Here is a 14,377-nt window from a genome sequence, read left to right as displayed (position 1 = left end):
TGTCAGAAGTGGGCACTTCGGGTCGAAGCGTGGATCCGGCGGAGCCCCAACGATGGAACTACTGAAGGCACCGCCACCCTTGCAACTTATCGGCAATCTCACTGAGCAATGGAAGCGCTTCAAACAAAAGTTTGACTTATTGATAGTGGCAACCACGACGAAGGAGCAACCCCGCACGGAAGCTGCAAAAGCGGCACTCTTTCTGAGTGTGGCTGGTGACGAAACACTTGGCGTGTTCAACACGTTCAAGTTTGAAGCACAAGAATCCAAGGAAGACTACGCAACAATTGTTGAAAAGTTCGAGTTTTACTGCTCTGAGGTGAGCAACGAAGTGCATGAGCGATATGTGTTTCGCTCGAGGAAGCAGGCAGATGGGGAACCAATCGAAAAATTTCTTCGCGACCTAAAGAAGCAATCTGGGCAGTGCAATTTAGGAGAACAGCGTGATTCATTGATCCGGGGTCAAATAGTGTTCGGCACGAATAACTCAAAGTTTGTACAAAACAATGCTTCGCAAACAACAGTTGACTCTAGTGAAGGCGGAAGAATTTTGCAAGGTTGCCGAATCTGTGGCGCAACGAAACGAGATCCGGAGGGCCACGGACAGCAACACTTACGATATTGCGGGTCCCGCAACTGCACCGAAAAGCAGGAACGCCCAAGATGGCAACAAGCAGTACCGCTGCACAAAGTACGGCTGGCGGCACAGACCAAGGCAGTGTCCTGCATACGGAAACAAATGCAGCGTATGCCACTTGCCCAATCATTTTGCGTTGTGCTGTCGAGAAACGTCCAAAATTGCCGAAGTCAGCAAAGACGACTTTGACGATAACTTCGACATCCTAGAAGTTGGTGTTGGGAACAGAAATGCCAAAGACTAGATAGTGGAAGCTAAGATCAAGGGCAAGAAGGTCTCCTTCAAGGTAGACACCGGGTCACAGGCCAGCTTACTGCCGTTTTCGGTATACCGGAATATGCGTGCGGCGGGACCGTTGACTGCTGCTACCTCGGTACTACGGGCCTACAAGGTAGGCGTCATAATACACTTCGAAGCAACGTCGCAGGAGGTGACGGTAGGAAATACTTCCGCCACACTCCAGTTGTTTGTCGTAAAACACGGCAGTCAAGCCATACTAGCACTGGAAGCGAGTGAAGCCTTGGGCGTTTTTCAACGCACAGTGGCCAATGTAAGCGCCTCAACAGATTTCCAGCACCTCTTTCAGGGATTAGGCTGCTTGAAGCAACCATACAGCATGGTCCTGCGACCAACAGCGGTTCCTGTCGTTCAACCAGCACGGTGTATTCCCGTGTCCCTGCGGGGCCCTCTTCAGGAAGAGTTGCGAAGACTGGAGCGGGAGGCCATCATCGTAAAAGAGAACGACCCCATGGACTGGGTAAGCCTTTTGGTTACCGTCATAAAAAAGAAAGCAGAATTAGAATTTGCATGGACCCCCGGAAAATTAATGAGAACATAAAAAGAGAACACTTCCAGCTCCCAAGGCGCGAGGATATGGAAGGAGAATTGGCCGGCGCAACTGTATTTAGTTGCTGGGACGCAAACTCCGGCTTTCACCAGATCGCACTTGACGAGCAGACGTCGAAAATATGCACTTTTGCTACTCCTTTTGGCCGGTACCGTTACCTCCGATTGCCCTTCGGTATCGCCTTAGCACCTGAAATCTTTCAAAGGACGGTGACTCAAGTATTTGAGGGCCTTCCCGGTGTACATGTGTACATTGACGATATCTTGGTATGGGGAGCAAACAAACAGCAGCAGGACCAGAGGCTGGTTGCGATCTTGAAAGCGGCCGAAAAAGCCGGCTTAACGTTCAACGCAAAAAAATGCCAGTTTGGTGTTACAATGAAATTGCGCAGCACTTTTATCTCCGCAGGAGAGACTTTCCCCTTCCACACAAGAAGTTAAGTAGAGCGCAGCCATTGACCCTCAGATTATTGCAAACAGGCCCGTATCCCAGCCCGGCTTCATTCCACAAGCTTTATCCCGACACCTAAGCCACTAGTTCTTGCAGGCACTGCAATGACATCGCTAGCCTAGACCATATGCTCTGGCGTTGCCCCTCGTTACGAGGCACAGAACAAATCAATGAGGACAAGTGGCTCTCCGCTGTCAAGTGCCCCGATGCCGGGGCGCAACTATGGGCTGTCCAGAGGGCCCACGATGCGGCGGTCGGGCATGGCCTGACTGTCCCAACGTGGGAGCGGCCCGCAGCGCGCTGAGTCGCGTACCTCAGGGCCTTCATTAAAGTTTTGCATCCATCCATCCATTGGTGTTACTGAAATACAATTCCTGGGCGATATCATTGGACGTGATGGCATCTCGCCAGACCCAAAACTTATCAAAAGCTTGCTTGAAACGCCGGAACCCAAAACCAAATGTGATGTTCAGCGCATGCTCGGTGTAATCAACTACTTTGCAAAGTACGTGCCACGGCTTTCTGAGCGCACTGCGCTTCTCCGAGCGCTTATCAAAGCACACGCAGTATTTGAGTGGACTGAAAACCTCAGAAAAGAGTGGAAAGGTATCACTCAAATTCTAACCACGACACCCGTACTCGCCATCTTTGATCCCCAAACGCAGTCCAAAATAATATGTGATGCATCAAAAGATGGCATGGGTGCAGCGCTCTTGCAGTGTCACAATGGTGATAAGTGGCACCCAGTGGCATATGCATCCCATGCGCTAACACAAGCTGAGCAGCGTTACGCGCAGAAAGAAAAGGAGACTCTCAGCATTTCGTTCGGCTGTGAGAAGTTAACCACTTCGTGTACGGGCGCAAAGTTTTTATTGAAACTGACCATAAATCGTTGCTATCTATTGCTGCGAAAGGGATCTGCGACATGCCGCCCCACCTTCAGAGTTTTTTTTTTAAGACTTTGAAATATGATTTCGTTTTGCAGCACGTACCAGGAAAACACCTCGTCTTGGCCGACATGCTGTCAAGATCGGCTCCGGCTAGTCACGAGGACATCGCTGGCGCCGCTGACGACGTGGAAGTGCACGCAGTGCAAGTCCAGGGCTATTTGGTCATGGGCGCTACGCGACAGAAGCTGGTGCAAGAAACTGCGCGTGACGGTTACTTGAGCACTGTCATCTCCAATTTGTCAAGCGGTAACAGCCTGCAGGGTGAACTCAATCCGTTTTCGTCAGAGCTTTCCGTCGTGGCCGGTATATCTTTGAAAGGAACAAAAGTGGTCATACCTAAAAGCATGCGACGTGAAATGCTAGGACGAATTCATACTGGGCACCTAGGATTGCAGAAATGCTAAGAAAGAGCACGACGCTTGGTTTTTTGGCCTGGGCTCAGCAGCGACTTATCCCGGCTGATTCAGAGTTGCTCTACTTGTCGGAAGTTTTCATACAAGCAACCGAAAGAACCGTTACTCATGCGCCCAATCCCATTATGCGCATGGGTTCGAGTTGGTGTAGACATTTTTTCTTTTGGGGGAAGTTCATACGTCGTAGCGTTTGACGCGCTTTCAAACTTACCGGAAGTCCAGAAACTCCAGGACACCACTGCAAGAGCAACAATTTCCGCACTTAGCGCAATGTTTGCCAGGTATGGCGTACCTCTGCAGGTGTGCACCGACAACGGGCCGCAGTTTTCAAGTCAGGAATTTGCAGAATTCGCAAGAAAATATGACTTCGCTCATGTCACATCCAGTCCGCGCTTCCCACAGTCCAACGGTCTGGCAGAGAAAGGGGTACAGATCGTGAAACGCCTCTTGAAGAAAAGTGAAGAATCACGCGATGACTTTTGGCTAGGCTTGTTGGCCTACCACTCTACAGCGCTTGTGGACGGCCGATCACCTGGAGAATTTCTTCAAGGCCGGCGTCTCAGGTCGAATGTACCCGATTTTGGCGACGTGCAGCCTACGCGAGTCAAAAAATATCGTCAGAACAACGGCGGAAAGCATTTATCACCCTTGGCCAAAGGATTGGTCGTAAGGCTCAGGGACACAACATGGTCCTCGAAAGGTATTGTGATGGGTAGAACGTCTCCGAGGTCCTACAACGTGGAAACAGAAGTTGGTCGGGTGTTTAGACGTAACAGACGGCATCTCCTTCAGACTCGCGAACAGTGGACAGCAGACGAGAGTGATGATGATGACTGCGGTTCGTCTTACAGCTGGTGCAATGACTCTAGTGCAAGTAGCTCCGTTGATGTTACAACGTGCCGGCCTACACACCGGCATCCTCAAGCGTCGTCCGCCGATGGCCCGGCACCAACTACAACGCACCGCGTGCTATCTCCTCCTAGGCCGACGCTAGTCCCAAGAAGGTCGGGTCTCACCAGTAGGCCACCACAGCGGCTTCGGTACGACGCGGCCTTTAATCAAATAACCTGAACTGTTGTGCTTCTTCGTCACCCATCAGAGGATGTATCGGGCATACGCTCGCTATCTGCGCTACCTTATCAGGACAGCACCGATATCACGCGTACGTTTGACTATTTAAGAGCGTGCCAATAAACCCTTCGCTGCTTCTTGTTCCGACCATCGTGTAGTTGCCTCGATCTTTCCCAGACACACGTCGCGCACGTTATACCGTCTGCTCGCGTGAGCTCTCTCGCGCGCTTGTTTGGTTAGCTTGGTTTGGTCATGTTCGCGCTTGTTTCTATTTCCACGGCTTGCGTTTGTTTTGTAATGTGATATTATGTGGGACGCGAATTCTGTAGTACTTTCTGGAAGCCACGCGCAACCAGTGATTACACTTGAACTTACGATGAGTCACATATAAATTTCTGACGATCGCCCACTCTGCTAAAGGTCTCTCTCAAATTATTTTCGTCAAGATTTCGCGAAATAAACAGACATGTAGAGCTGTACTGAGACATCGCCTTAGGGAGCATCGTAATCACCGGCGATTTTTTTTTCTTCTGGTATGTCTGGGTCAGCGCGTTGAACAGGCGAGTCATCTGCCCCGTGAAAATGGCGATGTTCTCTTTGGGCAGGGCACCCGGGATTCTTTGCTTGTGCACAACACTCGTAGAGGTCTGCAGGAAGCCGTTTCAGAACAGGTTCCATGTTGTTAGGGTCGACTCCCGGTTCTCGAACCACGTTCTGACGGCGTCTTCTAAGGCGAGGTATACATGCCCCCAGCTTGTCGTCCGAGTTCCAATTGGTGAATGTCGCGGTGCTTTTGTTGGTCTCAAGCCAGGTTTCTGGGTCTTCAGAATGACCGACGAAAAGTTGATGGCTCCCAAGTTATTGCAGTAGGACGGCGGACGCTAGGGCAGCAATTGGGGTTGTTGACTGGGCCTTGACTCCTGTGGTCTTATCGGGAAAAGGCCCGTACTCTGGTAGCAGTCCTTCACGCCTATGGCTAGCTCAGTGGTCTTTGGCGACGTGGAAGTTGTCTTCGAATTTCGGGCTATGATCGCGGCTTTGAGAGAGCGTTCGGTACATGAACGAAAAGCACGTCCACCAGATGCCGTGTAGCAGTGACAGGGAAGAACAGCGCAAAACTGTAAATAACTTAACAAACTCTTTATTTTGGGAACCTGCGCCTACAAAAGAAAATTACACTCAAAGAACAACGATATCGGTGAACACAGTCGTTGCTCGTCGGAATCTGATCAGCGGGTAAAGTACATCAGCTCTAATAAAGCACACGTCGAAGGTTCCAGTGTTATCGCTTGCACCAGCGTGGTTGCCAGAAACTGCTACACAATTCATGTCGTGCTAGAAGTCACATTAAACGAGGTTCGGCGAGGACATACAGAAGTGATAGAATCAACGATAACATTCGCATAAGCTCTAAATCATGCAGGCGCGTCTTGTGCTGAGCAATAACCTTAAGTTGTTAGCGGCTGGAAGTCAGTCTCCGAGAAAAGGATAAATTATAACTTGTTCCGATAAACATAACATCAGAGATAAGTGAAATAAATTAAAAGCCTACCTTCATAGCAATTAGAATAGTTATGTGTAAATTCAGTTTCTTTACCTTCAGAGATGAAGAAGAATTTTTTGGAATATGCGTCGAGGCCGGTAAGTCACTCATGGTGACAAAGAAAGCGAAATAAAAACACACAAGGTTACAAGAACATTGCACATGCTTCATACAAATAAGGCACCTCGCAAATCTGACTTATGTAAGTACTGAGGATAAAATACAGCGGATGAATAATCTGCTCCTAGAAGATGACATGCAGCGAGTAAATGGTTTGAGTGGGTATTACTTTTTCGTTAGTGGCTTAGCTGTTCTGAGCACATTGACTTTGTACGGTGCAGCTGCTTGGAAGGAGCTAGGCACAGTTGTGAGTTGGAGTGAGTGAGTAGCAACTATATTATTCGAGGGGGTGAGGTGTAAGGGAGGCTAAGCTACGATGGCTGCCAGGCTGTGCGTCTTGATGACGTCTTCAGCTCGTGCGAGGACCTGTTTCTGGAAGCCTCCGTCGGTGCGCCACTCATCTTTCTTTGTCCCCCATTATCATCGTTACAATTTATAACTAACAAATAGCCTAAAGAATGGGTATTTGAATTGTACCTATAAGAAGTACACTGACATATTTCACTGTAACTTGCTAACATAAGGATATGGGTACATAATTTCAAATCTCTAGAGACAGCTATGGCACAAAACCAGTACCATTAATATTAAATACAGCGTTCTAGTTCTGCCTGCGATCGAAGGTGTGTGAGCAGCGCGGGTGTAGAATTGAAAAGAAAGGGGTGCTATCCACATGGTCAGTGACACGGCCGTGTGTCAACCGACCATGTGTTTTTTCGTCGAAGGGGCCTAGACGATGGCTGAGGAAGGGGGGGGGGGGGGCGCAAAGGATTATCTGCTTCGTTGGATATCAGTCAGCTATTGTCTCTCTGAAAGAGATAATAAAGGGAGCGGCAGAAAATGGTGTTCGTGGAACAAAATTCTAAAACGGAATAAATAATACAAGAAAAAAGAAAGTAAGGAGACATATTTTGTTCTTTTCCTCCTTTGTTTCTTAGAGCAGCCTTTCGATCAACAGGCACAGAGCTGCACCCAGCAGTGAAGGCAGGCGTTATCTTCGGCTGGCTTGCCAGGCCTTTCCTCGTTGCGTGTACTCACTGTCCTGTTCTTGCCGTTAATTTGTAGTTTTATTGTGGCCCTCCTGCGCTTCCTCACTTTCAGGACATTGTTTCCATTACAGAAGTTATTGTTTAACTTCCTTGGTAATGCAACGGCCATTATTCCAGTTTCCTTCCTTTAGGTGTTGAATCAAATTAGGTGAAACTCGGACTACAGCATGTATGGTTTCGGAGAAGAGCTGGCAGCGACTTCCCCGCGCTTTCCTTGCTCGCCAATGCTGCCAGTTTTCAGTGCGGGTGGGTGAATGAGTCACCTGAAGGGGATGACCATTGCGTCGTTACAAGTGCGTATGGCCTGTTATATAAGGCTCCTGATTCAGAAAAAAAAAATGTCGAACGTTGACAGGCCTGCATAATAACGTAAAACGAAAGATGGATATGTCGCATTGAAGAATCAAGGTTAAAACTTTGTCATGAAAATGCGATAAATGTTTGAATCTAGCCCCAAGATGGCGCAGGTGGGTACAGGGTGGTGGCAGCGTGACAATACATAGATAGAACTTGAAATACATTTTAGGGTTTACCACCTTGAAGCATTCACGGGCTGCTGGAATCGGCGTAATGGAGGGCGCTGGCTCAGCTAGAGCAGCAGGGGTAGTTTAATGGAATCTCTTTGTGTGCCACCCCACATTGACATGCTGCAGCAATGGCCATACGTAAAGGCCACATCGTCGTGCTCAGGGGCTCAACGCCAGCTGCTGCCGTGACGAAACACAGAGTGTTTTCTGGCTTCTTCTTCTTAGGTGGTCCTCATACACGTTTCAAACAAATCTGTAAACATACTTTTAGAACATGTTTGAGGTGCCGCTTATGAGCGCTGCATTTTTGAGAGTGTCCACTTGAGCGGTGAGGGTAAAGAGCTTTACGTGCGTGGAATTATTAAGTGACATGACATCTCTTAAAATTTGACGGAGGCCTAAGCTTCGTCTTTAAGGGTGGCACGCGATAGCATTGAAAGAGCCCTGCCTGCTTTTCATGCTTCCCAGAACTTCCCCTTATGTAACCGTAAGGTTGACCGGGAAAGGCTGGCTGTGTACGCTGTGCACTAGGGCAAGCTTTCTGAGGCCTCTTAAATGGGTTGATCTCCTCTTATTGTTTCGCACTTTAATTTTTACAGTCTGAGAAGATCTCACATAAAATATATGCGCTGTCTGCTTTTTTACTTTCATTATATTTGTTTGCGGGCTGTCATTCTCAAAATTCTTAGGAATAACTTTGTATAGAATGAAATACAAGGTATGGGCAAGTCTGGTGATAGAAGAGTGGTTGCGTATGCGTAGCTCGGAATTTGGTTCGGATTACTTTTACCGAAAAGACGACCGACGCTGGGTGCCGCACGCCGTTCGTGACGCGCCGACACCTGATTTCCTGCGACAAGGGGCCCTTAGCGCTGTCGCGTTAAAATACATTGCCTGGATACATTACTAACACGGGGTCAACCTACTTCTTCATGTGGTTTTCCTGATTTTGAAATCTAGCGACAGGGAATAAGAAATATATTAAATATCATGACTCTAATCGAACGCAGCTTTGGAAAATTCGGCAGGGGACTAGTTGGTGTGACATAATTGGCACTGTTATGCCGATCGACGAAGGGACTGGACTTAAGCGAGAAAAACAATATGCGACATCTAAGCTTCGGGGATCGTGTTTCGAGGTAGTGAATTGTAGAGGTACCATCGTCAAATGAGCTTCAGGAGAAAAAAATCAGTGCCAAAAAACTCTGTGAAGGTGGATTACGAGACAAGTTGTGTAGAGTGACGACCATATTGATTTAATATATGGTGATTACTATACTCATTAAATAAGGACATGCACTGAAAGCTGTCACAGGCAACAGAGCAGATGGAACAAACGTTGGTTTTGAGACTACAATGCATTGGCCTCTGAAGGCATGCTGCTGCCTCAGTAATGCCAGGGTTGGCTTTGCCATTGTATGCAGTCTCCAAGAGAGGCCCGGTGCAGCCGTTGAATGACCAGTATTGGCTATGCCGGAATAGTTAAACTGCTGCTTTGCACTTGATTCGCCATTAGTCTGCCAGCATTGACCGTACTTTATTTCAAAAATACCATCAGGATGGCCGAGTTGCTATACTTTGTTTTCATTTGTGTATACCACGGCCAAAATAGGCCGGTCACATACACTGGCAAGTGATGGTCGTCATATACTCTCGTATTCTTGGTTGGTTACCAAAGCAATTTAATAGGAATCCTGTTCAATGAGGTAGGAGAAAATGAGATCACTACGGCAACATTTTGAGAATTTTTATTATGTTGTGCGCCGCGTCTTGTTTTGTGGTTAGGTTCCTTACTAAAGGCAGCCACTGTGTTGTTTGCAGTCATTTTTAAGGAGCGGGTTGTATTATTCAGTTGGAAACCCCAGCTCATGTCAGCGAGCTGTCCTGTGCTCCGGAATTGGAAGGTAAGATCTCTACCCTCTCTTGCACACACATAAAGTCTCGCTGTAATCTTTCTTGCACGCAAGCTGCGAAGGAAGCCTTTGTTTTTATCATTTTGACTTTTTCTACTATTGCACTCATTGCTTTTGATATTTAGCAATAACATTTCACAAAATCGCCTCCAAGGTTGGTGCTGGTATAGCTTCAGCAACTTCTGCAAAAGGAAAAGCTCAAGTGGGTGTCGACTCTTAAAATTAAAACTCTGCACCGGTAGATACGCTTCTAGGATACCTTTTATACCATGTCAGCCAGGTCTATCCGAAATAGTGAATACGGTGGTGCCTGGCTGATATTGTTACCTGTAATCGACCTCTTTCCCGAGCAAGAAAACATGCGCCGGCCGAGCGGCAGGATTGATTCCTGCTTCCGAATTTTCGTTCAGCCCATCATGCTTCAGCCCTTGCAGTCTTCTGCAACCTCATTTTGCAAATCCGTGTTATTGTTGAACAAACTGCCGCGGTTACTAGGCGTAGGTAGTCAGGGATTGAAGCGTAACGCATGCACATCAGCCAAGTAAATTACAAAGCGAACAGACGGCGACGTTAGACGAATATATTCGTCTGCCACTGAATAGCCTACAGCCCCCCTTCCCTCCACCTACCTTGCCCTAGAAAATATATGTGCTGTGCACTGTAGGCGCTGATGAGCGCCCGTTGCTATGCAGCACCCCATGGACGCAGAACGAAGTATGAACTCTCTGTCTCTTTTGTTACACGTGTGAGCGTGCCTCTTCCACTGCCAGACAAGCGTGGTGGTCGTCAGTCTCTCGAGAAAGAAGGCGAGATTCAGGTATTCCTTGTCGTTCATATTTCGATTTGCTTGCCGTATTAAGTGCATTTGGAACGCTTTGCTTACTAAACACGCACCAACTAGCCCAGGAATATGCTCGGCATTACCGACATTACCTCCTCAAGTGGAACCTTGTCAATCCACTGCTTTCGGGATATGCATGTAGAATAAGCCAAACATCACGAAATAACAGCACCACACTGCTGTATGCGAGCTGCCAATATATTCACAGCGGGAGAGATTAGAAGAAAAGGCAGGGAGGTTAACCAGGCTGACCAATGTAGGCTACCCAGCACTATAGAAATGCGGAAAGGCATTAAATAAAGAGAAGGAAGGAATAAGATGACACTATGCACTAGCACACCCACAATCAAGCATTCATCGCTGAGTCAATTACAAATGGTCATAAAGGTTTGTGGGTTTCAAGAAATAGAGGCGCGTTGTCTTGGCTCTGTACATACCAGATACACGAGGCCAGAATCCCAAGATCTACTCTTCTGTGAAAGGCCTGTCATCTAAGTTCCCTAAAGCTGTCCGAAGGGCCATCCCCTCCTCTTCCTATGTTGGTCAGTCGCATAGGAGATGTTTGTTTCTTTCTTCGACGCCACAAGTGCTGCAATTGGCACTGTTCTCCATTCCAATTAGGAATCAGTAGGCATTCGAAAAGCAGACTCCTAGTCGCAGGCGTCCCAGTAACGTTTCTTCCCGTCGAGTAAAATCGGGTAAAAGTTGTCATCTCATATGTGCGTGCGTGGAGTATGGGTGCCGGTTGGTGAACTTTGCTGTATTCTTTTTGTTAGAGTCATAATTTGAGAAGGACCACTGAGCTGTCATGCTGCATACATTCTTGACAATGGTATCGAGGTGCTTGCACATTCTCAGGGATTCTCCATTTAGCCAGGGAAAGGGGATAAAACCTCCGCCGCTCGTAAGATGCACTCATAAACTGCTTGCAAATGTAATGTATTGTTACGCGGCGATTAACCCAACCACTTACAATTTTGGCTACACATCACATTTTCGTGTCGCTTGATTTCACTAAAAATAGGAAACGTTCACGTTTTAGTAGGCGAAGGACACAATGGTCGAACCTTGCTTCATCTGCCAAAGGAATGAAGGCTCAATAAATCATTCTAATGGTCATAATGAAGTCGTGACACATTGTACATACTATGCCTACTAAGTATAAGATTACTACTGGCTAGTTGCCTAGGGACCGACAAATTGCCCAGGGTGACTAGAAAACGCTGTCGAGCACTAGCTAAATTAATAGTTTGCAAAGGCAGTATTTGATTCAAATTTAGCTAACTTCACACATTTCATTTTCTTAGCTTTCCCCCTTTTTTGTTGATATGATATAAGGAGATGTTGACGCACAATTTAAGGCGCCGGCTACTCCTTATCTCTTGAAAGGTTCTATCATACAACATATAGGGTTCAAGATTACATATCAAATAACCTTTTCACGTAAGAACCAGGACTTATCAAGCAACGCTTTCACAGGAAGACTGTGACGTAAGAAACACATGGTACATACAATATACAAGGTAAATGTCTCTACAGTTATGTAGATAAAAGTCTCAAAAATAGAGTTTGCTAAATTTGATACAGGTGGCACTTGTATTTATGTCTGGGCAGTGGGCTAAATTCGCGGAGTTTGCGAAATACATTAACAATGCTTTGAAGCACTTACATACGTAATCTATATTAAAAGCCACATAAAGCCCCCCAACAGAGAAATTTTCCGACATATTTCCCTGAGCATGTTGCTTATTCCGGGTAAATGTAAACAAAGTGCCTTGTTTAGATCACAGGGAAGACCGAAGAAAACAGCTAGAAGCATTATGACACGCATAAAATATGAAAAAAAAACGAAGCTTCAGTAGCTATTTACCAGGCTTACAGTTAAGCCAAGAATGGGAAATTTTTACCGCACATTACGCTTCTACAAATTTGGTCCCACTTGCACCAAATTCAGAATTGGTTTTCTGCAAAGTTCTTTTAAGGTTTTTGGAACCATTCTGCAAATTGGCAATTCTTAAATTATAGCAGCCAGAATTATGCTCCAATTCGTGGCAACGGCACACGCGATTCTGCGATTGCTTGCATGCAATGCACAATACAAGCGTGAGTTCTGTGTGCCCTGATGCAGCGCTGGAGAACACACCGACGTGCACAATGCAAGGCACTCACAATACTAAGCAGTTGGTGAAGGAACAGTGCGAACAATAGAATGAGTTTCCAGTTGGACTTAGACACTCAAGTGCCGATGTAGGAAAACGTGAATTCAAGGTAAAAGACCGACGAAAAATCTAAGCAGGTGGCATGCGGCGTTTGTTATGGTCAGAAGTAGCTGGCAGGAAAACTACTTTGGCGCCAAGTATATTGACAAGAAAAGAAAAAAAATCAAATTGATATTGAAAGCACTATTGGATTCGCGAAACTCCACAATGAAGATGCAGCAAATGGTACAGGAAAGCCATATTTATAACTTTCTGAGCACACGATTTTTGTAGCTATCAGAGTTAACATTGAATAACAGTGTGCTATGAGTGTTTCATTGGCAATATGCTGAAATTTCCTGGGATAGTTATGTAAGAAAAAAACATGCCGACTCAACTCCGCTTCGCTTCTACTCGTAAAGGAAGCATTCTTGGTGGGATTGGTTGGCGAACGATATGTGCTTGCAGACATATATATATATATATATATATATATATATATATATATATATATATATATATATATATATATATATATATATATGAAGAACAGGCGGTTGCGGACGTGGTCAACCTACGTCGGCCGAACAATAGCTTTAACGTTAGTCTTTCTTCACTTCCAGCAACGGTCAATCTGTACAGTGTTACATATTTCCTCTCGCCCCGAGAGCGCGTCCACTGCCAAAAAATAAGAGAGCGAGTGAGGAGAGAGTGATGAACGAAAAGCAAAAGAACATGCAGTTAGTTAATGTCCCGATATAGTTCTGTAGCCCGTCGACACCTTCAGTTAAACGTGCAGCTGTCGGGTGACGTCTAGCACAGTTCAGGTGCGTGAGGCTGGCTGTAGCCTTCTGGAAGACCACTATGTGCACCGTATTACGGAGGTAATACATGTTGACCGCTTGAAGCTAATGCGCACAGAAGGATGTAGGTTAGCTGTTTTTTTTGGGGGGGACACTGCCTTAACACGTGATGTGGCGTTGGCGAATGAAACGCTTCATTCCTGATAGTTGGAGATGCGCGTTTGCTGAAATGACTGCCAGTTGGTCGATGTTTCTGCGGCCGAAAAATGACACCAGTTTGTTTCACCATAGAATGCATTCTCCTCGTAGTTGCCTCCGCAATCGGGGCAGTTATTACCGGTGGGGTTGTAGATGTCCTATAGAAGACGTTCTTGGAACACGACGTACTTTGGTTTGCCTTGGGCTTAGTCAGCTTGCGCGCTCACCTCTTTCTTGCTGTCGCATCTGCGTTTTCGGCGACGGTCTTCGTCGTTGTCCGTGTAAAGTCGTCGTCGTGGTCACTGAAGTTGTTGATGTTGATATTTATGATACTGCTGCGGAAGCTGCTGAGATAGTATTTACGTGAGAACTTGCCTCTGATTTGTTTCTCGGAAGACAGTGCGTTGGAAAGTGGCTCGGTCTTCATATGTACATGGTTCGTCCACTGCTGCTGAAAGTCCTTCTCCACCTTGCCAAAAGAGCACACGCTGGTCGTAGTTGCCTTCTGTTGTCTTGGCGGGAAGGCAGTCTGCTTCATGCCCCCGTAGGAGTTGCAGTCTCCTTAACTAGGGTAGATGGCATATTAATTTGAGGTCATGCAGCTTGGAATCCCGGATGTTCAATCACTGAGCAACGCCGCAGCGGACAACGCTTCCCCACGTTCACCCCGTGATTGGGCAGTGTCTGGAAAATGCGACGTGCCATGCACGAACGAAGCAATTCTGTGAAGCATGGACTGCGGCATGAGCTTCTTAGAAGAATCGCGTGACTTGAAACTAGGCGGCGGGCTGCACTTACAAGAAGCAGTGAATGCGTC

At 46.8% G+C, this 14,377-nt stretch overlaps 1 long non-coding RNA gene across 1 annotated transcript in view; it reads left to right on the top strand.

Annotated features, from left to right (window-relative positions):
• LOC129385707 (uncharacterized) overlaps positions 1-14,377 on the top strand; it is a 53,443-nt gene that overhangs the window by 9,441 nt on the left and 29,625 nt on the right. Inside the window, exon 3 of the long non-coding RNA XR_008613215.1 lies at positions 9,429-9,511. This is a non-coding gene — a long non-coding RNA (uncharacterized lncRNA). The remainder of the gene's footprint in view (positions 1-9,428; positions 9,512-14,377) is intronic.

This window comes from Dermacentor andersoni, chromosome 7 (assembly GCF_023375885.2).
Source record: "Dermacentor andersoni chromosome 7, qqDerAnde1_hic_scaffold, whole genome shotgun sequence".
Classification (NCBI taxonomy): domain Eukaryota; kingdom Metazoa; phylum Arthropoda; class Arachnida; order Ixodida; family Ixodidae; genus Dermacentor; species Dermacentor andersoni.
This window is presented reverse-complemented; position numbering and strand designations above follow the sequence as displayed.